Genomic DNA, 25,664 nt, shown 5'->3' with positions numbered 1-25,664 from the left:
GAGAAGAGCAAGCTCTCCCCTGCGCAGAGAATCTCTTATCTCGGTATGGAGTTAGACTCGGTGAGTATGACGGCACGTCTCACCAGCGAGCGTGCCCAGTCAGTGCTGAACTGCCTGAGTTCCTTCAGAGGCAGGACAGTGGTATCACTGAAACACTTTCAGAGGCTCCTGGGGCATATGGCATCCGCAGCCGCAGTCACGCCGCTCGGGTTGCTTCATATGAGGCCACTTCAGCACTGGTTGCACTCCCGAGTCCCAAGATGGGCATGGCGCCGCGGTACACATCGTGTCACCATCACACCGATGGGTCGCCACCTATTCAGCCCCTGGTCGGACCTTGCCTTTCTACGGGCCGACGTGCCCTTAGAACAAGTGTCCCGGCATGTTGTTGTCACAACATGCAACGGGCAGGCAGCTTCAGGGTCCTGGACAGGACCTCGACAGCTTAGGCACATCAACTGTCTGGAGTTGCTGGCAGTGCATCTAGCTTTACGGCGGTTTCGGCCGCTGTTGCTAGACAAGCACGTGTTGGTCCGCACGGACAACACTGACGGCTGTTTCGTTCATCAACCAACAGGGCAGTCTACGATCACGTCGCATGTCTCAACTCACCCGTCATCTCCTCCTCTGGAGTCAGACACGGCTCAAGTCGCTGCGCGCTGTCCACATTCCTGGGGAGCTCAATCGTGCAGCCGACGCGTTCTCACAGCAGCTCACTTTCCCTGGGGAATGGCGACTCCATCCCCAGACGGTCCAGCTGATCTGGAGTCAATTCGGGGAAGCCCAGGTAGACCTGTTTGCTTCCCACGAGTCCTCCCACTGCCAGCTGTACCATTCCCTGTCCCAGGCCCCCCTGGCCACGGATGCACTGGCACACAGCTGGCCTCGGGCTCTACGCAAGTATGCGTTTCCCCCAGTGAGCCTGCTCGCACAGACACTGTGCAAGGTCAGGGAGGATGAGGAACAGGTCCTGTTGGTTGCACCTTACTGTCCCACCCGGACCTGGTTTTCGGAACTCATGCTCCTCGTGACAGCCCCTCCCTGGCGCATCCCCCTGAGGAGGGACATCCTCTCTCAGGGGCTGGGCACCATTTGGCACCCGCGTCCAGATCTCTGGAACCTCCACGTGTGGCTTCTGGACGGGACGCGGCAGACCTAAGTGATCTGCCACCGGCGGTGGTGGATACTATCACTCAGGCTAGAGCCCCCTCTACTAGGTAGGCCTATGCTCTGAAGTGGAGTCTGTTCACGAATTGGTGTTCTTCTCACTGAGAGGACCCCCGGAGATGCTCGGTCAGAGTCGTGCTTTTTTTCCTGCAAGAAAGGTTGGAGCGTAGGCTGTCACCCTCCACCTTGAAAGTGTATGTGGCTGCCATTGCAGCCCATCACAATGCAGTGGATGGCCTGTCCCTGGGGAGGCATGACCTGATCGTTAGGTTCCTGAGGAGTGCCAGAAGGTTAAATCCTTCTAGGACACCCCTGATTCCCTCCTGGGACCTCTCTATTGTTCTGGCTGGACTTCAGAGGGGTCCCTTTGAGCCGCTAGACTCAGTCGAGATTAAGTTCCTGTCTCTCAAGACAGCCCTCCTGGTCGTGCTCACTTCCATCAAGAGGGTCGGGGACCTCCAAGCATTTTCGGTAAGTGAAGAGTGCCTTGTGTTCGGGCCGGCCTACTCTCACGTTGTCCTGAGACCCCGGCCTGGATACGTGCTCAAGGTTCCCACCACTCCCTTCCGAGACCAGGTGGTGAACCTGCAAGCGCTGCCCCTGGAGGAGGCAGATCCAGCCTTGGCGTTGCTGTGTTCCGTAAGAGCGCTTCGCATATACGTGGACCGCACCCAGAGCTTCAGAAGCTCTGAGCAGCTCCTGGTCTGCTTTGGAGGTCAGCAGAAGGGGAAGGCTGTCTCCAAACAGAGGTTGGCCCACTGGATAGTGGATGCCATCGCCTTGGCGTACCATTCCGAAGGCGAGCCGTGCCCCCTGGGGGTGAGGGCCCACTCCACACGGAGTGTGGCCTCCTCCTATGTGCTGGCGCACGGCGCCTCTCTGGCAGACATCTGTCGAGCTGCGGGCTGGGGGCGACACCTAACACCTTCGCGAGGTTTTACAACCTTCGTGTAGAGCCAGTTTCTTCCCGTGTGTTGGGTAACAGGTAATTGGCGGGAAGGACTGGCTCGGTGTCACGCTTGCTGCGTCATTCCCCCTAACACGGGGATGCGAGCGCCTTTCTTCTCCCAGGAGAGTTCCCCGTTTGGAGTGCCCTGGTCGAGCATCCTCCAGCACCCTCGGCGGTCAGACTTGACGAAGCAGTCTGACGCCAGGCCCAGTAATGGTGTTAGCATGCCCTGAATTCCGGTCAGCCCCTGTACTGGATTAGATGTCCATATGGCTTGATTCCCTACGGGTAATCCCATATGTGTATTCTTCCACGGTAAGGTTTCCCTCTTGGTAAACCCGTGTCTTCCCTTGACAGACCCGCTCTTTCAGTTTTTTCTGGCAGCTGTTCCATCCCTACTCCAAGGTAGGACCTGCCTCAGAGACCCATTCCATATGTAGTACTGCCCCCTGGGCCAGTCCATATCAGTATCTCCACATGTCACCTCCCTACGGGCAGGATGTGGTCTCTGTAGCGGCCTTTTTCCTGAGGCTCGCTTACCCATCGTTCTGCCAAGCTGAAAGAACAAATAGGAAAGATTTGAAGCAATCTTTCACTGAAGGTTGAAATCCCTTCCAAAAAACTTTTGTGGGCGGAACAGCAGCATGGGCTTCTCCAGCAGCGATGTACTCACCCTTTTGGTCCCCTTCGGTACCAAGGTCAGTGAATTTGCGCTGGGGCTTTGGGAAGGTCACGACCTTAAGCGTAGCTTTTGTGACGCTTGTCGACAATTGCAGCACCACAGGGTTGTGACGGTGTTCAGGTTGTGGCGTTTTCCATAGGACCCCATATGTCGTTCGACATAACTCGTAGTGAACGACACACACTGAACTTCTCAAGTTCAGCTTTTACACTCGTTCCCTGATGGAGGGAACGGAGACGTTATGTCCCCATGCCACAACCTTGAACCATTCACTGTTGCCGGGACACGTTCTCGGCTCCTCAGCATAAAACCTGAAGAGTGGATGCACCTGTCGACTATTTATACCCGTAGGCACGGTGAGTGGCTCAGGTATGTAAAATCCACTAGCCAATTTTCATTGGCGTTTTCTCTTAAACTCAGAGATGATTGGCCTCCCAAGTGAGACCCCATATGTCGTTCGACATAACGTCTCCGTTCCCTCCATCAGGGAACGAGGGTTACGTACGTAACCGAGACATTACAGCTCATGTAGCCTATATGTCAAAAATAACTAAACAACAAACTTTAATGTCTTTCCCTTTACCAAAAACACATTAAACAGCACTTAATTTCAACATTTATTCTCCTGGTCTATCCCTATGCCAAGCATGCTGGGAACTAGAACACTGCCCAGTTTCAGTCAATCCAATGTAAAAGATTCAAGTAGGCCCAACTTAACTTCAACGGTTTAAGTTAACATTTTACCAGTGTAATTTCATTAAGTATAATAAAATTGAGTGCAAATGACACCTGAATAAAACAATAAAGATTTATGTTGTTTTAGCTTATTTTAAGTAAACTGAGCAAACAACTAAAATCTTTTTTTTTTTTGAGTGTACACACCTTTTAAATCGTCTTACTCAATTTCGTTTTTATTGAAGGAAATTAAAGTATAATTAATTGTAATTTGTTTTTAAAGATTTTATTAACTATAAAACTTGTGCAGTTAAGCTAATTCAGAAGGAAAACTTTGTCGTCAGTTGACAGCAATATTACCCCAACAAATAAACATCTCAATTGCATTGTCTGTAAATTTGCAACAAAAAAATGTACAGAGGTACTATTTTTTATTACAGAACATTCTCAAAACAGCATAAGAAGACAGTTAAAAAAGGGCTTATTACAAATAAATAAATAAATAGTTATTCCAAATAGTACCATAAAATGACCAGGTAACTGCAGGATTTTTAAAATAAAATTTAAGAGCTTTAAAGACCTTTTAAGACCTGCACTTCACATTTCAGCCTTTAAACTATTTTTAAGAAAAGAGTCAAAAGTATCAACTATTATATTAATTTAAACAATTAGGCTATTATTATTCAATTTTTATATTAAATTACTTAAATATATCTTAGTGTCTTTTTTGTTTAGATTTTTATAATGCATTAGCTTTTTGTCGATACACTGGTTCACATTTAAAAATATGTAACAAACATAGCAGACAGGCTTATTGAAAAAGCAAATTTGTTCTCTGCCAGAAGGTTTCACTTTCGGAACTAGCAGTTTCCCCGGTAACGGCAGCACAAAGCAGCGCGCCTGACTTTGAAACGTGCAGTGCTTAAGTTTATTCAGTGATATCATAGCCTTTGCAGAGACTGTAAACATCAAGTGTTTCCCAAGTCAAACTGTGTGCATTTCAGGATGCGGTGCCACACGTTGCATTACTGGGTTCTGGAGGAGGACAACGAGCCATGGTGGGTTTGCTGGGATCCCTGGTTCAGCTTGATAAAGCGGGTCTTCTGGACTGCATTCTTTATCTGAGCGGAGTCTCTGGATCCACCTGGTATGAACCCTGAGAAATAACAAACACAGAGATTGAATTGGGTTGAATGTCAAAACTGAGAGCAGTATGTTCTTCTCTGAAGTGCATGGCCTCCTTATACCAAGAACCAGACTGGTCCACCAAACTAGAGACTGTGAAAGACCAAATCATCAGGAGAATCAGCGGACCAAGAGTCAGCTGGGAAGACGCATTGGCCAAACTGAAGAAATATTACTATGAGAAAGATCACTTCAGCCTGACTGACGTCTGGGCAGTAATGGTCGTCACAGAATATGTGAAAGAGGTCTGTAATTATTCATAACTATATACCATCTTCTGCTATAGGAAACATACATGTAGTGGGGTCCAAAGTCTGAAACCAGATTGAAAATCTGAGATTTAAAGGCTAATCTGAATTGAACTGAAGTCAAGCATAGCTGAATTGGTGATTCATTTGTATTCATTCTCTTTGCAAAATCTCACTCACTGTAAAAATGAACAGTTGCAGGATCTTATGGACTGTAAGTTTCTCTGAGATGTTATATATATATTCTTTTCAGATAGATGAAGGCAAACTCTCAGATCAGTGGGACCAGCACAATAAAGACCCGTTTCCCATCTACACAGTGATCGACAAGCAATGCAAACAGTGCAAGGACGAGGAAGGTCTGTGTTGGTGTGTGTCTGAAAGAATTAAAGTGAGTTATTATGCTCGTGTCAGCTGTTATATGGTGGTGTTTTCTGTCTGCAGGCACAGAAGACCCCTGGTTTGAGATCAGTCCACATGAAGCTGGTTATTCTCTCACTGGAGCATTTGTGGAAACCTCCAGCTTCGGCAGCCAGTTTGTAAATGGCTCAAAGAAAAAACCTCAGGATGAAATGGACATGCTGTACCTGCAAGGTAACAAACTCTGTCACAGGAGAGTTTACTAATATTTGCAATATTACAGTTAAAAATGCTAAAAATGTATAATTTTAACAGCAAAGTGAGATGCTGATTTACAGAGTGATATTACGAAAAAAAATATTTCTTCTGAATAATTTACGGGTTCAAATGACAAGTTGATGCATTAGACTTTTATAATTGCATATTTGTTTTAAAATCATGTTTTTGATTTATTTATTGTACACACTTTTATACATTAATGTATTTCCTGCAGCTCTGTGTGGCAGCGTTTTAGCTGATGGAGACAAGAACAAGGAATTCCTCTGGCAAAAAATAAAAGGTGAAGCTGAATTTGAAGATTTACTTCTACCTAAAGTAGTGTCATTTCATTTCATGTGAACCCTGATTATATTTGACTTTTCCCCCAGATTTCTTTAAAGATTTATATCCTAAATGGCTGAGAATGTCTGAGGAAATGAGGGAAGGTAAAGTATTTCTGCATTTATTTATGGATAAGTTTTATCTTTTGGTTCCACTGATCTGTTCATGCTTCCTGCTGCCAAATGAAATGTCAAACTCTATAGAGCTGAAAAATAAAAGATGAGCTATAAAGATGATAATCTTTTATCTGGTATTAAATACTGTTAATAATCAGAGCTGGGTAGTAACTGATTACATGTAATCAGGATTATGTAATCAGATTCCAAAAATGAAGTACTTGTAAATCGATTATATCACATTTTAAAATATGACTTTGTTGTCATCTGAACCTCTTTCACCTAATATATTTGCTTGAAGTACCTGAGATTTTAAAATAAATATTTTAATAATTAATTATCACATTTGCATGTTCACGGTTCTCTATATGTTACGTCAGTGACTGACGAATTGGGATCTCGCTAGAGAGATGAATCGCCTTCGAGTGTTAACAAAACAAGCCAATGAATGTTGGCGTGCGAGATTTGCATCGCGCACCCCGCCCTGCAGCACGGGTATATAAGGAGAGCTCGTGCAGTCGCACGTTCAGTTTTTTGCTGAGGAGCCGAGACGGTGTGCCTCCGCCGTGCAGCGGTGGTACAGCAACTGTGGCGATGGAACGTAACGTCTCCGTTCCCTCCTTCAGGGAACAAGGGTTACATACATAACTGAGATGTTCCCTTTCAGTCAGTCCCGTTCAACATTACGTCAGTGACTGACGAATTGGGATCCGTATGGAAAGCGCCACTATTGCTGACCCCCTCCAGTGCCCTGTGAAAGCCGGCAAGTCCCCCCACACCAGTTGGGGCAGAAGATAGGACAGGGCTTAGGCAAAGGAACCCGCCACTGCTGTTCCGTACAGTTGGATTGGATAACACTTGGAAAGCTTACCCAAGTAGGGGAATGCTACGGAACCACATTCTGCGCATAGGAGGTAACGTGGAAATTACACATATGGACTGGCCATAGGGCAGTGCTACATATGGAAGTCCCTGCGGTAGACTTAGCCCGCCTGTGGTGAGATTACTACGCAGCAGAGACGGCAGAGAAAAAATCTGCCAGGGAAAGACACGGGCTTACCGTGAGGGAAACCGTACCGTGGAAGAATATACATGTGGGATCACCCGAAGGGGGAATCACTACACACGGGCACCTAGCCCAGCACAAGTCTGACATTGGACATACACACGAGTGCTGGACATGGCGTCTGGCGCTCCGCCACGCCTGACTGCCGAGGGTGCGGGAGGAACTTCAACAGGGTTCGCCAAGAGGGAAACTGAACTGAGAAGCACTTAAGTGCACGTATCCGGTCCATAGAGGGGAATGGCGCAGCAAGCGTGATTGACACCGAGCAGGTCCAGCATTACAGGCCATCTGAGGCGAGTACATGAGAGGACACAGGCTCTACACGGAGATTATAGAATCTCGCAAAGGTGTTAGGTGTCAACCAGCCGGCAGCTCTGCAGATGTCTGCTATCGAGGCGCCCCGTGCCAAAGCCCAGGAGAAAGCCACAGCTCTTGTAGAGTGTGCTCTCACTCCAAGGGGGCACGGTAAGAGACTAAGGCCTGATATGCTAAGACTATAGCCTCCACTATCCAGTGGGCAAGTCTTTGTTTGGAGACAGCCTTTCCCTTCTGTTGTCCTCCGAAGCAGACAAAGAGCTGGTCTGAGGTCCTGAAGCTCTGCGTGCGGTCCACGTAAATGTACACGAACGGGACAAAGCAAAGTGATGGCTGGGTCTGCCTCCTTCCAGGGCAGCGCTTGCAAGTTCACCACCTGATCCCTGAAAGGCGTGGTGGGAACTTTGGGCACGTTTCCAGGCCGGGGTCTCAGGACAATGTGAGAGTTGGCCTGCCTGAATTCAAGGCACATATCGTTGACCGAAAACGCCTGCAGGTCCCCGACCCTCTTGACTGAAGCCAATGCAGTGAGGAGCACTGTCTTCAGCGACAGAAACTTAAGCTCTACTGACTGCAGAGGCTCGAAGGGCTCCTGCTTCAAGGCCGTCAGGACCAAGGGGATATCCCAAGAGGGTACCAGGTGAGGGCGTGGAGGGTTCAGCCTCCTTGCCACCCTAAGGAACCTGATGACCAGGTCGTGCTTCCCAATGGACTTGCCGTCTACTGCATCGTGATGTGCGGCAATAGCGGCAACATACACTTTGAGAGTGGAGGGAGACAGCCTTCGCTCCAGCCCATCTTGCAGAAAGAAGAGCACAACTGCGATCGGGCATCTACGGGGGTCTTCCCGGCAATAGGAACACCAATCAACGAACAGGTTCCACTTCAGCGCATAGGCATGGCTCGTAGAAGTGATGGTGTTTACTACCACTGGAGGTAAACCACCTGGAACCTCTGCGTCCTGTCCAGAGACCACACGTGGACATTCCACAGGTCTGGGCACGGATGCCAGAGGGTGCCCCCTCTCTGAGAAAGGATATCCTTCCTCAGAGGAATATACCAAGGAGGTGCTGTCACGAGTAGCATCAGTTCTGGGAACCAAGTCCGACTGGGCCAGTATGGCGCTACTAAGAGGACCTGCTCCTCGTCCTCCCTGACCTTGCACAGCGTCTGTGCAAGAAGGCTTACTGGGGGAAACACATACTTGCGTAGGCCCTGAGGCCAGCTGTGTGCCAGTGCATCCATGCCGAGGAACAGCTGGCAGTGGGCCATGTCCAGAGAGGCAGACAGGTCTACCTGAGAGTCCCCGAAGCGTCTCCAGATCAGCTGGACTGTCTCGGGCTGGAGTCACCATTGTCCTGGAAGGGCGGGCTGACGTGAGAGCTCGTTGGTTGCATGATTGGGCTCGCCTGAGACGTGAACAGCATGAAGCGACCTCAGATGCTTCTGACTCCAAAGGAGGAGATGGCGGGCGAGCTGCGACATGCGACGGGAGAGTAGACCACCCTGGTGGTTGATGTACGCAACGGTCGCATTATTGTCCGTCCACCCAGGACATGCCTGTCCCGAAGCCTCGGTTTGAAGTGGCGCAGAGCAAGCCATACTGCCAGCAACTCTAGGCAATTGATATGCCACTGCAGACGAGGCCCTGTCCAGGTGCCTGAAGCTGCATGCCCATTGCACATGGCACCTCAGCTGATGGCAGAGGCATCTGTTGAAACAACAACATGCCTGGACACTTGCACTAGGGGAAACCCTGCCCGTAGAAAAGCAAGGTCCGACCACGGGCTGAAGGTTTGGCGGCAGGACAGGGTAACCAAGACCTGGTGCGTGCCGTGTTGCCATGCCCATCTTGGTACTCGATCCTGAAGCCAATGCTGAAGCGGTCTCATAAGAAGCAGTCCAAATGGCGTGACAGCGGCAGTGTATGCCATATGCCCCAGGAGCCTCTGAAACAGTTTCAGTGGAGCCGCCTTCCTGCCCCGAAATGACTCCAGGCAGTTCAGCATCGACTGAGTGCGCTCTGCCGGGAGACGCGCTGTCAGTCCAACTCGACACCGAAAAAAGAGATCTTCTGCACAGGGGAGAGTTTGCTCTTTTCCCAGTTGACCAGAAGCCCCAACCGGCAGAGGTGGCTGAGTACCACGTCCCTGTGTTCGCACAACTGAGCTCGGGACTGGGCCAATATGAGCCAGTCATCGAGGTAGTTGAGAATGCGAAATGCCTGCTACCCTCAAGGGGACAAGGGCTGACTCTACGACCTTGGTGAAGACACGAGGCAACAGGGACAGCCCGAAGTGGAGGAACTTGTACTGATATACCCACCCCTCGATCGCGAAGCGGAGAAACGGCCTGTGTCGGGGGAGAATCGAGACATGAAAGTACTCGTCCTTCAGGTCGATCGCTGCGAACCAATCTTGTCGACGAACGCATTGAAAGATACGTTTCTGTGTTAACATCCTGAACGGGATCTTGTGAAGGGCCCGTTTCAGAATGCACAGGTCCAGGATTGGCCGTAACCCACCACCTTTCTTGGGTACAATGAAGTATGGGCTGTAAAACCCAGACTTCATATCGGCTGGAGGGACCGGCTCTATCACATCCTTTGCCAGCAGGACCGCGATTTCCGCTCGCAAGATGGGAGCATCTTTGTCCAGCACTAGTGTTGTTTTTTGCGGCCTGTTTTAATTTTAGTCTTAGTCTAGTCTTTGTGTGAAGCTGTCATTTTAGTTTTTATTAGTTTTAGTCACATTCATACTCTTTTTAGTCTAGTCTAGTTTTAGTTGACGAAAACTGATGACATTTTAGTCTAGTTATAGTTGACGAAAACTGATGACATTTTAGTCTAGTGATGACATTTAGTCTTGATGACTGTCTAGTTTAAGTCATGAAAATGGTAATTTTAGTCTCTTTTTAGTAATGCAATTCTATTTAACCCAGGCAATATAGTACAAGTACCTAGAAGTATAGACAAAACCAAAATTTTATTTTAGCCAAACCCATTTCAAACAAGGTTATATTATTATATTATTGTTACCTAATAGACTCAAGAATACATCCATTCCAGACACGTAAGACTCTCTGATTTGAATTTACATTTATTTTACCAACCAAACATATTAGAAGTACACACATAGATTTAAATAAAATAAATAAAAACAATTTTAAAAAAATCATAATAGTCTGCTAATTTTTCTCCCAAAGACGAACCCTGGCTGGCCGGCCATTGGTCCCTTTCTCTGTGTCAAGGCTGATTTATACTCAACGCGTCCGCAATTTCACTTGGGTGAGAGCAGAAAATATGACGTCATCGCGGTGTTGTTGGAAGTTCGCTTTGAGTGCGCCTGAACTATTCGCGTGATGGAGTGCACGGCATTTTTTGTAACTTTCCTCATAGCTCCGCATCCGAACATGCACGAGTTCAGGGCGATTCTAGCCGAACATGCATGTCTGTGTCGCGTTTGTCTGAAACAGAAGCTGTTTAATGTGAAGTTCAAACTCCATCAAGGGCTTTTCGACGGAAAACGCTTTTTTTGGAAAAAAATGTTTGCATAGTTTGTCCATTTAAAGTACGTTTTATTTTTATTGTATAAAATAGAATTAGAATTAATTTAGATATTAATTATACACTATTTGCTTAAAGTTGTCTTGTGTTTGATGTGTAATACAGCCAGTAGTTTAAGATTGTTTTAAGTTTGTACATAAAGATATTATTAATTCATCAACTCATTCATCACAAGACTTGTACTGGCTAATGACTTCTTCTCACCAGTGATTCCCGACGATTTTACTCCTCGACGAATTACTCCTCGTCGCTCCCCTGTTGTTTCAAAGAATAGTACAACGGCGAACGCGACAAGTATAAAAGCTTGTCCGTTTGGGACGGTGCGCTCGCAGTCAGCGGAGCCAGGCGAAATATAAATCCCGCTTAACTTTATTTGTTGTCATCTAAATAATGCCGCAAGTGGGACTTGAGGAAGTGATGTCGGTCGCGTCTGTGCAGTGAGACACAGGAAACAGAAATACTGCAAAACGGTTGCCCGTCTCAGGGGCGCCGCTTGCCCTGGCGCTTTACGGGCCGGGTCGGGGCAGAGACGGGCTGCGCCGCTTTCCTGGTGCCAGCTCCATGCTGTGGCCGTGAAGGCTGCTGCTGAGGCTGGAGCGGAGGTGGAGGCAGCAGGAGGGTGCCCTCAGCGATGAGCAGGCGGAGGGGCTGCGACTGGCAGCTGGGTGACGGCAGCAGCGGGCCACCGGGGCAGGATGTGCTTGATCGCCTCCGTCTGCTTCTGCGCAGCGGAGAACTGTTGGGCAAAGCTCTCCACCGCATCGCCGAAGAGGCCAGAATGTGACATCACAGAACCAAAAAAGCGGACCTTGTCGGACACCCCCTTATATCTGCCAGGGTAAGACAAACATGGCGTTCATGGACCACTAGCGCGGACATCGTCTGACCCAGGGACCGCGCCATGACTTTTGTCACCCGTAGGGCAAGGTCCATCACAGTGCGCAGCTCCTGCATCACACCTGGGTCAGAACTACCCTCGTGCGCGATGCAAATTTCACACGCCAACATTCATTGGCTTGTTTTGTTAACACTCGAAGGCGATTCGTCTCTCTAGCGAGATCCTTATTCGTCAGTCACTGACGTAACGTTGAACGTGACTGACTGAAAGGGAACCTATATTTTTTTAATGGTTTCATGTGTGTGATAACATAGTAAGGAATATCTTTATATCTAATGAACGAATTATGATAATTTGGGCTCCTTTTAATCATTTTTCATTTATTTTTAGAAAATAATGACATGCAATTTTCCATGATCTATGCATGTTTCATGAAGGTGCAAATAAAAGCGCAAAGTAAAACTACAGTCCTTTATCCAGCTGCGCCTGAAGTGCACCTGTTTGGTTTTATGTGTTATAGTACGGTGCCCGTAAGGTGACATGGTCGGTTCACTTAGTTGTGTCATGGCCACGACATATTAACTTGTGGGAATGTGATAATATGTTGTGACCACGAGATATTAATTTGAGGGAATGTCATATTAACTTGTGGGAACGTGATGATATGTCATGGCCACGAGATCATTTTGTCGAGGTAATGACATCCTTATGTCATGGCCTCCAGATGTTATGTTGAGGGAACCACACATTTCTCTGTGGCCACAAATTTAATGCGTAAACAAACCTGCGTGACCATAGCAACCCGGGATTAACAAAAATAGATTAAAAAAATTATTAACATTAACATTAATTTAATTAAATATTTGTATATTATTATTATTATTATTATTATTATCACATTAACTTATTAGGGCTATATTCTTATATTTATCGTTATATATGCTTATTTCCCCTTTCAATTTGTGTATCACTTTACTTAGTTAACGTTTTGTATAATTATGCTAATTTTTGCTAGCCTACTATATATTTTGTAAATAAACACAGGCAACTATGCCAATAAAGTTTTGACTTCATGATTGTATTTATGCCCATGTGTGATGAAAAATGAGTGTGTTGTGTTTTCATTTACAAATGAGACTACTGAATGATTAATTCCTCAAGAAAAAAAATTATAGTATTGTGACGTGGGGAAGAATCACTCGACAAGTTTAGGCTTAGTGCACAACAAAAGGCCCCGGAGGGTGGATTTTATTTATACAAGGTGACAGGTGCAGGATGGCAAGCCGGTGCGTGGAGGCTGGTGCTCACAGTGCTCTTCAGTGCTCCGTCCAAGTGAAAGTGGGTGTCCAAACGTGCTCCAAAGGGTGGGCTGTCGGTCACTCGCTGCTTTCTGGAGGAAAACGAGAGAAAGGGTTAGTCCTGCGTGCATTCGGCTCGAGATCCGTCTCCCCCTTCTGCTCAGCATCTGCTGCTTAAAAGCAGTGCTCTAATGAGCTGCAGCGGTGGCCGATCAGCCGGCGGTGAGGACGTGCAGGTGTATGTCGTTGATTGCCAGGGCGACGCTGATTGCCAGGCTGCTGCTCCCACGCTTCCCGGGCCACGTCCAAGAGCCCCCGTGGTTGACGGCCGAACAGGAGCTCAAAGGGGGTGAAGCCAGTTGAGGCCTGAGGAACTTCGCGGATCCCAAAGAGCACGTAGGGGATCATGAGGTCCCAATCCCGCTTGTCCTCCGCTGCTACGCGTCTGAGCATTTGCTTAAGGGTTTGGTTAAATCTCTCCACGAGCCCATCCGTCTGAGGGTGATATACTGTGGTCCTCAACTGCTTCACCCGCAGCAGCCTGCAGAGGTCCGCCATTAGCCGGGACATGAATGGGTTCCCCTGGTCAGTCAGGATCTCTGAGGGGAGGCCGACTCGGCAGGCCAGCAGAAACAGCTCCTGGGCGATGGACTTCGCGGTGGCCTTCCGCAGGGGGACTGCTTCTGGGTACCGGGTGGCGTAGTCGACGATGACCAGGATGTGCTCATGCCCACGGGCAGACTTCGGCAACGGCCCTACTATGTCCATTCCAATCCGCTCGAAGGGCACCTCGATGATAGGCAGCGGGATGAGCGGGCTGGGGGAGGGGTCCTGGGCGACGTGGCCTGGCAGGTTGGGCAGGCTTGGCAGAACCGCTTTACTTCGGCCTCCAGGCCCGGCCAGTGGAAGCGGTCGAGGATGCGTTGGGCGGTGTTGGCTGCCGCGAGGTGACCTGCCATAGGGTGGGAATGGCCCAGCTCCAGGATGGTCTCGGTCTTGGCTCGTGGCACGACTAGCAACTTTTTCTCCTCCCCCCTTCGCTGGGCGACACAGTACAGCAGGCCTTTTTCCACGACAAAATGTGGGAGAGGGTGGGGCCGGGGAAGGACGTCCTTTCCATCCACGACTCGCACCTGTGCCCAACAGTGCTTGAGTCGGTCGTCCTCCCGCTGTTCCCTGGCGAACGAGCCCCCTCCAGCCGCCTGTTGGTACACATCATAAAATAAGTTAGTAGGCTGGGAGGGGGACTCACCTTCTCTCCCACTGTCAGAGGCGAGGAGCGCCGGACGGCGGCGGGGTGCCCGAGGCCGTCTCCGTCTTCGACGGTTCCCCTCGCGGCTGGCAGGCTGAGTAGCGGCAGTGAGCAGTCTGTCGAAGCCGGGCCAATCCCTCCCCAGCAGTACGGCCACCGGCAGATCCTCCACCAGGCCAACCTCCACCGGCCAGGCGCCTTGGGGTGACGAAATGGTGATTCTTCGGGCCGGTACTTGGCGAGTGTCTCCATGTACACAGGTAATCGGGAGGAAGCTTTTCTGGCCGCTTCGAGGGGGGCACAACCGCGACTGGATGAGGGTGACCGCACTGCCTGAGTCCAGCAGGGCCCGGAAACGTTTCCCTTCCACCGTCACCTCTGCTTCGGGGGCTCCTGACGGTACGTGCTGGTGGACGATGCAGCCTGCCAGCCACGCTCGCGGGGGTGATGGTGGTTCAGCGCTGGGCATGGGTTCATCCTGCGGTGGAGGAACCGTCGGCCTGCTGACCGGTCGGGGTGCGCCTTCGAGCGGGCGTCGCGCCTGGACCACCCTCCGGGGAAACGGCGGCGCTCGGTCCCCGGCCTCGCGGTGATGGACGGCATCCGCCAGCTCGATCGCCTCCACGAGTTCCTGGATGTTGGCAGGGTTCCTCATTACAACCGCTTGCCGATGGTTGCGGGGTAAAGCGCGGAAGAGGCGATCGACCACCACTCGCTCCGCTACCTGTGCTGCAGTGGGGCTTCCTTCCAGCAGCCAGTGTTGAGCGATGCGACTGAGCTCGGCTGCTTGGGCACGGGCTGGCACCTGGGCCTTGAATTCCCATTCCTGGAATTGTTGGGCCGCGCAGACGGGTGAGAGGCCGAGCCTCGCTAGGATCTCTCGCTTGACCTCATTATAGTCTTCGGCGGCCGCAAAGGGAAGGGAGAAGTAAGCCCGCTGGGCTTCTCCGGAGAAGAGGGGTGCCAGCGCACGTGCCCACTCGTCCTCGGGCCACGCCTCGTGCTGAGCGGTGTTTTCAAAGACCTGTAGGAAGGCTTCCACATCGTCATCCGCGGTCATTTTCGGTAACAGGCGGGTGGCTTGGGCGCGGGGACCAGGTAGCGGAACGCGCTGGGAGGCGGCGGTACGGATGGCGGCAAGTTCCTCCACCTCCGGCCCTGGCGAGTGGCAAGGTGTTCTACAATGTGCTGCTGGCGGATGCTCAATTCCGCGAGGCGCTGTAGAACCTCTTCCATCGTGGGGCTGAGCGTGCCTCCTTCCACGGGGCTGGGGCGTGCAAACATGGAAGAGAAAAAAAAAAGGATTAAGGAATTAAGGGCTGGGGCGGTGAACTTGCCGGTGATTCTTCACCGATCTGCCCGCATTCTCCACCACTGTGACGTGGGGAAGAATCACTCGACAAGTTTAAGCTTAGTGCACAACAAAAGGCCCCGGAGGGTGGATTTTATTTATACAAGGTGACAGGTGCAGGATAGCAAGCCGGTGCGTGGAGGCTGGTGTTCACTGTGCTCTTCAGTGCTCCGTCCAAGTGAAAGTGGGTGTCCAAATGTGCTCCAAAGGGTGGGCTGTCGGTCACTCGCTGCTTTCTGGAGGAAAACGAGAGAAAGGGTTAGTCCTGCGTGCATTCGGCTCGAGATCCGTCTCCCCCTTCTGCTCAGCATCTGCTGCTTAAAAGCAGTGCTCTAATGAGCTGCAGCAGTGGCCGATCAGCCGGCGGTGAAGACGTGCAGGTGTATGTCATTGATTGCCAGGGCGACGCTGATTCTTCCTATGACGCTCGCCACAGTATTTATAATTATGGTCTATTAATTAGCCGAAATAAAATGAAATATATGTTGAATTTATCCAGCAAAAATTTCAGTCAGCATAATCAACGCTTGATTTGCATGTCGAGCATTTGCAGTAGGCTATTATTTACAAAAGTATTCAGAACGTTAAGTAAAGAGATTGAAATGAAGGGAAAAAAATTAATATAAACAAATATAAACATGTGGTTCCCTCAACATAACATCTGGAGGCCACGACATAAGGATGTCGTTACCTCGACAAAATGATTTTGTGGCTAATATCAAGTCAAGTCAAGTCAAGTCTGCTTTATTGTCAATTCTTCCACATGTACAGTGCATACATATAGAGAATCGAAATTGCATTACTCTCAGACCCCCGGTGCATACAGATAACACTAACAGTAGAGCCTAAAAATCTAGATCAAATATAAAATATAAGATATAACTATACAATAAGAGAATGTAAAAAAGACATATAATAAAAAATTAAAATAAAGTTAAATAAAGCAGAGCAAGGCACATGGCAGATAGAGTGCAAACCAGTGAACAAACAGTGCAGATAAAAAGATTTTTAGTGCATAAAAAAAAGCTTATTCAGTCTGATTAAAGTGACAAAAGGGCTCAAGAGCAGTTATTTTATTTAAACTGTCTGATGAGGTGGTAGAATGACATCAGTTCCATGGTGAATGAGGTAGTGAGCAGACCAATGCTGCACAAAGTGACTGGTGCATGTCACCGTATGTAAGTGGGAGGGGGGGTGGAAGGACCTGGAGATGTGGGATCTGGGGGGGGGTTCATAGTTCAGTGGTGCCTGGGGCAGAAGAGGGACGGGGGGGGGGGGCAAGTTCGGGAGCGAGTTCAGCTTCCTGACAGCCTGATGGATGAAGCTGTCCTTCAGTCTGCTGGTCCTGGCCTGGAGACTCCGCAGTCTCCTCCACGATGGCAGCAGACTGAAGAAGCTGTGTGACGGGTGGGTGGGATCACCTGCGATGCACAGGGCTTTGTGAGTGAGACGGGCTCCGTAAATGTCCTGGAGGGAGGGGAGAGAGACACCAATGATCTTCTCAGCTGCTCTCACTATGCGTTGAAGAGTCTTCCGGCAGGCGTTGCAGGCGCCATACCACACAGTGATGCAGCTAGTCAGAATGCTCTCAATGGTGCCTCTGTAGAAGGTGTACATGATGCGGGTTGGGGCTCTGGCTCTCTTCAGTTTGCGGAGGAAGTAGAGACGCTGTTGTGACTTCTTGGCCAGTGCTGCAGTGTTGTCGGTCCAGGAGAGGTCCTCTGTGATGTGCACACCCAGGAACTTGGTTCTGCTCACTCTCTCCACAGTCGCACCGTTGATGGTCAGAGGAACATGCTAAGTGTGCACTCTCCTCTTTGTCTCATCTCTGTTGCTAATGAGACCCACCACAGTCGTGTCATCCGCAAACTTAATGAAGAGGTTGGAGTTATGTGACGGTGTGCAGTCGTGGGTCAGCAGAGTGAAGAGGAGGGGGCTCAGCACACATCCTTGGGGGGCCCCAGTGTTCAGTGTGATGGTGCTGGATGTGTTGCTACCGACCCGTACTGCCTGAGGTCTTCCAGTCAGAAAAAGTCCAACAGCCAGTTGCACAGCGAAGTGTTGAGCCCCAGCTCGATCAGTTTGTGAATGAGCTGTTGAGGGATGATTGTGTTGAATGCTGAACTGTGTCTATGAACAGCATTCTGACGTATGAGTCTTATTTCTCTAGATGTGTGAGTGCTGAGTGGAGGGTAGTAGTGATGGCATCATCGGTCGACCGGTTGGACTGATATGCAAACTGGAATGGGTCCAGGGAGGGGGGGAGGGCAGACTTGATGTGGTGCATGACTAGCCGTTCAAAGCACTTCATGAGGATGGGAGTAAGTGCAACAGGATGGTAGTCATTGAAACAGGATGGAGATGGCTTCTTCTGGACTGGAATGATGGTGGTAGTTTTGAAACATGTGGGAACAACAGCCTGACTAAGTGAGTTGTTGAAAATGTCTGTGAAGACATCAGTGAGTTCTGCTGCACAGTCTCTCAGTTCACGCCCAGGAATGTTGTCAGGACCCGGAGCTTTGCGTGCATTGATCCTGCTGAAGGATCTCCTCACGCTGTCCGGGGTCAGCATCATCATCCGGTCACCGGGAGGAGGTGGAGTCTTCTGTGCAGTGGTGCTGTTTTGTGCCTCAAAGCGAGCGAAGAAGGTGTTCAGCTCGTTGAGCAGAGAGATGTTGCTGTCACAGGTCCGTGGTGGGGGCTTGTAGTCCGTAATGGTCTGTATCCCCTGCCACAGGCTCCGAGTGTCTCTGCAGTCACTGAATTGATGTGCTATCCTCCTGGAGTACTGTCTCTTAGCCTCTCTGATGCCGCGGTATAGGTTGGCCCTGGCTGTTCTCAGGCCCACCTCATCTCCAGCTCTGAATGCAGCGTTCCGCGTCTCCAGAAGTCTGTAGACCTCCCCTGTCATCCACGGCTTCTGGTTGGCCCGGACAGTGATGGTTTTTGTGACTGTTACATCCTCAATACACATGTTGATGTAGGCAGTGACGGTCTCTGAGTACTCCTGGAGGTCAGTGATGTTATTGTAAGTGGCAGCCTGCTTAAACATATTCCAGTCAGTTGTATCAAAGCAGTCTTGAAGAGCGTCTTACGACCCGTCCGGCCACACTTGAATCTGTTTCTGAACTGGTTTGGCGACTTTAACGAGCGGTCTGTATGCAGGCATTAGCATGACAGTGATGTGGTCTGAGGCACCAAGGTGGGGGAGGGCTTTGTAAGCTCCTCTCTGTGTGGTGTAAACAAAGTCTAAAATGTTTTTACCTCTTGTTGGAAAATTAATGTGTTGGTGTATTTTTGGAAACACACTCTTTAAGTCTGCATGGTTGAAATCCCCAGATATGATGAGAAAAGCATCAGGGTGTGCTGTCTGCTGCTCACTGATGTGCTGGTGCAGTTCATTTAGTACATCGTTCCTGTTGCTGTTGTTCGGGGGAATGTAAACCCGAAACGAGCAGTATGGCAGTATATTCCCTCGGCAGATAGAACGGCCGGCACTTAATAATCATAAACTCCACCAGGGGTGAGCAGTGTTTGCAGATCACAACAGTATCGCGGCACCACGCGTCATGACGTTCCCTCAAAGTAATATCTTGTGGCCACAACATATTATCATGTTCCCACAAGTTATTGGGCAAATTCCAAATGGAAGTGAGCATCCCTATGGCCAGGGCCAGACTTACCATTGGGCTTGAGTGGGCTGCAGCCCATGGGCCCCGCCTTGTAGGGGGCCCTGCCTTTGCCCGTTTATGTTTGTTTGATTTGTTCGTTATTATACGCTATTCAGAATTCATTAATTATAATCCGCATTTCCACTGCGCACGCAACGCAGTGTTGCCAAGTCAACGGTTTCCCCGCGGAATTGGACTACTTTAAACTGTTTCCGCTGATTGTTTTTCATGTCCGCGGGTTTAAGCGACCACAAGAATGTGATATTTAGTCCCTAAAATGTGATTTTTTACCGGGGGACCCCTCGAAACGCGATTGGGCTAGTTTAGGCTAGTTTTGAGTAACAATTGGGCGGGTTTTGTCATTAAAACCTGGCAACCATGCAACGCGCGATCTAAATGGGCCAGCCGAGGCTACTACAGCTTACAACTACGACCTTCGAGTTCACAATCAAACAGCATAAACTGGTATTTATGATTATTTCACATAGAAGGACACTGAATCGCGTTTGCACCAATTGGTTTGTTATCACATGGCTACTTCAGCTCCATTAAGCCTTTAGCCCTAAAGAGCGCACATTTATAAAGATAATCATAAATTCTCAAATGTTCACACCTCATTTCTTAACAGAGGATGATTTTATGTTAATATATTAATGTTCCTCTAAATTATGCAATCATCTGATGAGTTTTGAGAGCTCTTTCTTGTCTTACTGCCATTACACATAGTGGGGAAGATATGACATTAAAATGATTTTAAATAAAAAATGGCTATTTAATGAGTTTGTTTTTATAACATAGCTATCCCTATGATGTAGGACTTATCCTATCACACAAACAAGTCCGTTTTTCTTTTTTAAAATATCTGCAAGATCACAAATGTACAGTAAACAACAATTTACGGAATTCCGTTTTGCTATGTCAGAAAGAAAATAGAACAAACAGCAGAACCGCTGCGTCTCCAAACAAGTGTTTTGTTCTTTAGGGTTACACGGACCAGTAAATGATTCAAAATAGTCGTTTGCAAAGTTACATGAATCAGCTTTTTTAAACGAATTGGTTGATTCAACTCAATCATTAAGAAAGTCACTTGCTGCCACCTACTGGCGGCTGTAGTTTCATATTTAAATACAAGTAGCTTATTTTATATTTTTTGCAATCATTTAATTTTTCTACATTAAAATATTATATTTAAACTTAACGTTTATGCACAATCCATCTATGAATTTAGCTGATAGTGATTTAATTTCTATTGTTAATAGCCAGCATGTCTTTTTATTCGATTGAATTTATTGATTAAATAAGAACCTGACCTGCAGTTATTTCATTGTTGTGATCTCTCAACTGAGAGAACACATCCTGTTTATTATATTATAATGAATATTTAATATTACATTTAAACTCAGACTATAGCCTAGACATGTTGCATATTAATTGTACTGTTTATAAACCTCAAAGCATGTTTGTTCAAACTCCATAATGATGTTCTATTTGAGGGCATTTGTAGTGTAGGTATAGGGCCCAAACATAACCTCAAGCCCAGGGGCCCCTGCCCCACTAAGTCCTGCCCTGCCTATGGCCTTCTTCCTTCGAAAGGGCAGAGCCCTTGAAGTGTGTTCTTTGAAGGGTGTAGGGCATTACTGTCTCATATAAGCGTTTGGAACTCCCCTGACACAGGGAAGGACTGGCCAAATGTTACCTTGACAACGCTGCACATGCGTGCAGCATTCAGCACTCCACCAGTTGTTGCAAATATATATATTTCTTCTCATTATTATTACTTTATTCAAATATTGTCTAATTGTGTCTTATTTACTATCAAGCTTTTTCAAACTAAACTTGCTTAAACTTGCTAACACTTCCATCTTAAGTAATATTTCTGACAAAAAATATTTTGTATTAAAATAAAGACAAATTTAATTAGCCTATTCTACTTACTTTTGTATGTGAAGTCTAATCAACGACAACTTTGCTTTAAAATGCATCGCAAGATCTCCTAACTGAAGATCACATGACAAATATTTGTACTAATAATGGTGAGTTTTAATTGGGAGAATTTTCTGCAAATAATGACGTGCAATTTTCTATGATATACAGTATGCATGTTTTATGAAGTTACCAGTAAAAATGCTACATGACAGCTACCTTCAATTTTTTTTTGATAAGCTACATGTGCCTGTGTTATAAATTCATGAAGAAAATCTTTAAATATAAATGACGGATTATAATGGTTTTGGACTCTTTTTAATCAGGAGAATCTGCTCTTAAAAATGGTATTTTTCCACGATCTGAGCATGTTTTATGAAGTTACAAGCAAAATGGTGACACTCTTGTACCAAAACTCACTCCAGTTTATTCAAAGCCACAAACAATCTTGCTTGTTTTATTCTACTCGATGAGACCTTTCAAATGACATATGACACATGTGACACATGACTACCCGAGCTGTATGATGTTTTTGACATATTAGAGTAAATGGCACAAAAAACATATTTTGTAAATTAATATTAATTATTTTTTGTTATTTATCAGCAAATAACTTGGCACTACTTTGGAGTTAATCAAAGCGGCTACATGCATTGTAAAGCTCAGACTTTTTTTGCTGATCAAGTCTATAGTTTAAAAAAATTGATTAATAATATTTTTTGCAGAGGGGGGCCTCCTGCCCGCCTGCAGTACTCTCTGGTTTAGAGGGACTGCTCAGCACTTGTTAAGAGTTGAGAGAGAGAAATAATTACATTTATTAAAAATAAATTCTAAGCTTTATTCCCTTTAGGGTTTCTTAGTAATTTGATTATAATTTTTTTCGTGCGGGATGTGTCCCGCTGGCAGGCTTAAAGGGTAAATGCACTTTATGTTGTTAATAACAATAAATGGAATAAATTTTCTTAATATTTGTATTTTATGTCAATATGGTACACTATTATCCTATTTAAATCAAGGTGATAGGTCAAAAGATCAAATGTAATCTTAAAGTAGTCTGATTATATTACCTATAGTGTGTAATGTAATGGATTACATTACTGACTACAATTTTTGTCATGTAATTTGGAATCAGTGACGGATTACAATTTGTAAGTAATCTACCCAGCTCAGTTAATAATACATAACTTATTCCATATCACTTGATATAAATTTATACTGTATTAACACTTTATAATAAAGTTCCATTTTCAAAGGAAAAAAAACTTCTAAATCATGTATTAATATTAGACCATGTTTCACCAATTATTAATACATTATTAAAATCAAAAGTTGTATCTGTTAATAATATTTAACGGACCTGAGCTAACAATGAACTGTTGTATTTTTACTAACATTGCTAACTTAATAAATACTGTAGCAAATGTATTGCTTATGCATCTTATTGTAAAGTGTTATCAAATAGTTATCAAATTCATTTTTAGCTTAAAATCAAAGCATCATAAATGGCTTTTGCACAATGTTGTGTGTATGTTTGCTTGTGGGAAACTTCTGATTTCTGAACATGATGAATTTGGGGATGTAAAGCACTTACATTCAAAACATTCTGCAGTGTGTTCATGTTTGTTCAATGTGTGTTTTCTTCAAAAGAACCAAAAGACCCATCTGCAGAAAAGGGTTACCAGGTTCTCATGGATCTTGTGGACATGAATCTCGCTGTTTTGAATGGCAAAGATCCTTCAGATCTTGATCAATCCATCAGAAATACACTGAACGGTAAGAGTGTGTTACAATTCATATAAAGGAGACTAGTTATTTTTTAGTTAATTTTAGAGTCTGGTTATCACACTTACTGTAGTGAATATATCTGTCTGTTATTTCCTAATACCGGTAATTGTCCAGAAAAAAATATACGGATCTATTGAACACAGTGAGGATAATTTGATGCCAATTAAATCAAAACTGTGAGAGACAGATGTACAAACTGTTCAGTGGTATGTAATGTCCCAGATCACCCAGATCATTTTGTCAATTGAAAAGCAGAATGACAGAGAATAAGGCAGAAAATACCATTTAAAATAAAAAGGCATTACTTCACATCTACCTATATTTAAAATGTATCAAGGTGTCTTGGCTTTTAGGAAAATGTTACCATTAAAAAATGAAAATCAACCTAATTGATGAAACTGCAAAACTGTATAAGGTAACATGCAAAAACATCTGTTTTTCCCAAAAACTTATTAACACAAGATACACAAACTACAGCTGTACCTTGCCAGAAAACAAGAACTCTATAATGTACATGTTTCTCTCTTTTACAGAGCTCAGTGGAGGCAAAAGTCAGCTGATTTTTCCTATAGAAAAACTGAATCTCAAAGATAAAGAAGCTGCAGTACGCTATATGAATGAACACACTGAAGATGTGTGTAAGAATTTGAGTCATAGGTTCAGTTCATGGCCTTTCGGTAAGTTCACTTTTGATTTTCTAATTAGATTTTCTAATTAGATTTTCAAAACCGATTGATGCCACAGAAGATAATTTTCTTTAGACAACCAGTTATGTAGGTAATTTAAAGCATAAAGCTTAAGAAAACTAGTGAAAGATCAAGATAACCACTGTGCATTTGTTTTACAGATGTTTTGGAGAGCATTCAAGAATGCATGGTTCAGTGGATCTGGGGCAGGAAATATGACTTTCTCCAAAACATGAACGGTGAGAACAGACCCATTTGTAAATTTGTAATTCAATGTGAAAAATACACTCATTTCATGCTGTGATCCCTCAGATGAAGCCTTGCCTTCTACTCTTCTGGAAAGTGAGATGAGAGACTATGAAGATGCCGGGCTGTTGCTGAACTCACCCTACTTCCCAGTGTTGAGAAAAGAAAGAAACACTGATCTCATCAATAACAAATAATAAATTAAACTCGATCATTTAATTTCATTATATATGCACATATAACACATACTATAATAAAAGTTAAAGGATTAGATCACAATAATAAATAATAAATGATAATTTACTCTCCCTTATGTAGTTTCAAACCTGTATGACTTTCTTTCTTCAGTAGAAAACACCAGGAACAACTATGCTGCTTTTTCCTCATGATATTCATCGTGACCACCAGAGGTCACACTAACCTTGAAAACATTGACAGATAATTTCAAATACTGTGTATCATTTTAAACAAAATAATAATATTAATAAAAAAAGGAAAACCATTTAAACAAAAGTGTATATGATTTCATTTTTAAGGATATGAATCAATAATACCTGGAGAGAGCATTTCCATTCATCTCAGACTCATGATTTCAGTGAATATCAACTTTAATTTCAACTCAAATGTTTGTCTCACCCTTTTAATGAAGTGATACTGTTACACTTTTCCACTGCAGACAGTGAGAGAAGCTGCTGAGATGTGCAAGAAACGAAAGATCCCTTTCCCTGAAGTGAACATCCCCAGTGAAGACGTGAAGAAACCGAAGGACTTCTATGTGTTCAAAGGCACAAACACTCCAACCGTGATTCACATCCCTCTGTTTAATGTGGTCAACTGTGGAGGCAAGTTCAGATTCTCTTGTTGAATAATAATGAATAATCAACTATGTTCTCATTTAAGTATTCTGATCTTTCCTCAGATATTGAGACTTTGAGGAACAAATATCGCACCCTTCAAGTTCCTTACAGCGCTGAGATGATCACTGATCTTATGGAGGTCGCTGGAAAAAACATCTCAAACAACAGAGAGAAACTGCTGGAGCAGATAGGTGCAGCTGTTCGGCAAAAAGGACACAACTAATGAGCTGAATAAGAAGTACTTACTGATTGTTTTAATGTCTTTTTAATGTGAATGCAATATAATGCTATATTCACTTTAACTTTACATCTACAAATCAATTAAGTAAAATAAAATAAATGAACATTACTTACAATATCAAGGAGAAAACAACTAATGGTCTGTTTATTAAAACAAAGTATATTTCTCATCAAATTAGTGCTTGTCAATCATGTTTTCATTTATTCCAAACTAATAACTAGAATTAGTGTCATTCCATGCATATTTAGCTGTTCTTTTCAGTAGTCAAATTATTTTGGGATCATCAGTCATTAAAGCTTGGTAAACACTGTAAGTGTCATGTAATTTTATTTCACCAAGCTGGTTTCTCACTAAAAGGCTAGAAGAAAATGTTTAAGTCATTTCAAGCCATAAAATTACATAACAAACCTTAAACAATTCTTCACATTAACACCAAAATAGGCATCTCATTCAAACAACATAATACATTCATTCAAACAAAATAAAAGATGCAGTGCATGGAAATAAGAGGAGGGGTTTATCGGGCAATCACAGCTCTTTTATGTTTGATATGTTAAAACACATTTCTGTAAGTTCAGTCTGTTCCTT

General features: G+C 45.7%; 1 pseudogene; it reads left to right on the top strand.

Annotated features, from left to right (window-relative positions):
- The window catches only part of LOC109097844, a 41,516-nt pseudogene extending 16,427 nt beyond the window's left edge, over positions 1 to 25,089 (top strand).
- Positions 25,090 to 25,664: the final 575 nt, after the last annotated feature.

The sequence above is a fragment of the Cyprinus carpio genome, chromosome A5, assembly GCF_018340385.1.
Source record: "Cyprinus carpio isolate SPL01 chromosome A5, ASM1834038v1, whole genome shotgun sequence".
Classification (NCBI taxonomy): domain Eukaryota; kingdom Metazoa; phylum Chordata; class Actinopteri; order Cypriniformes; family Cyprinidae; genus Cyprinus; species Cyprinus carpio.
The sequence above is the reverse complement of the archived record's forward strand: the minus strand, read 5'-3'. Positions and strand labels throughout refer to the sequence as shown.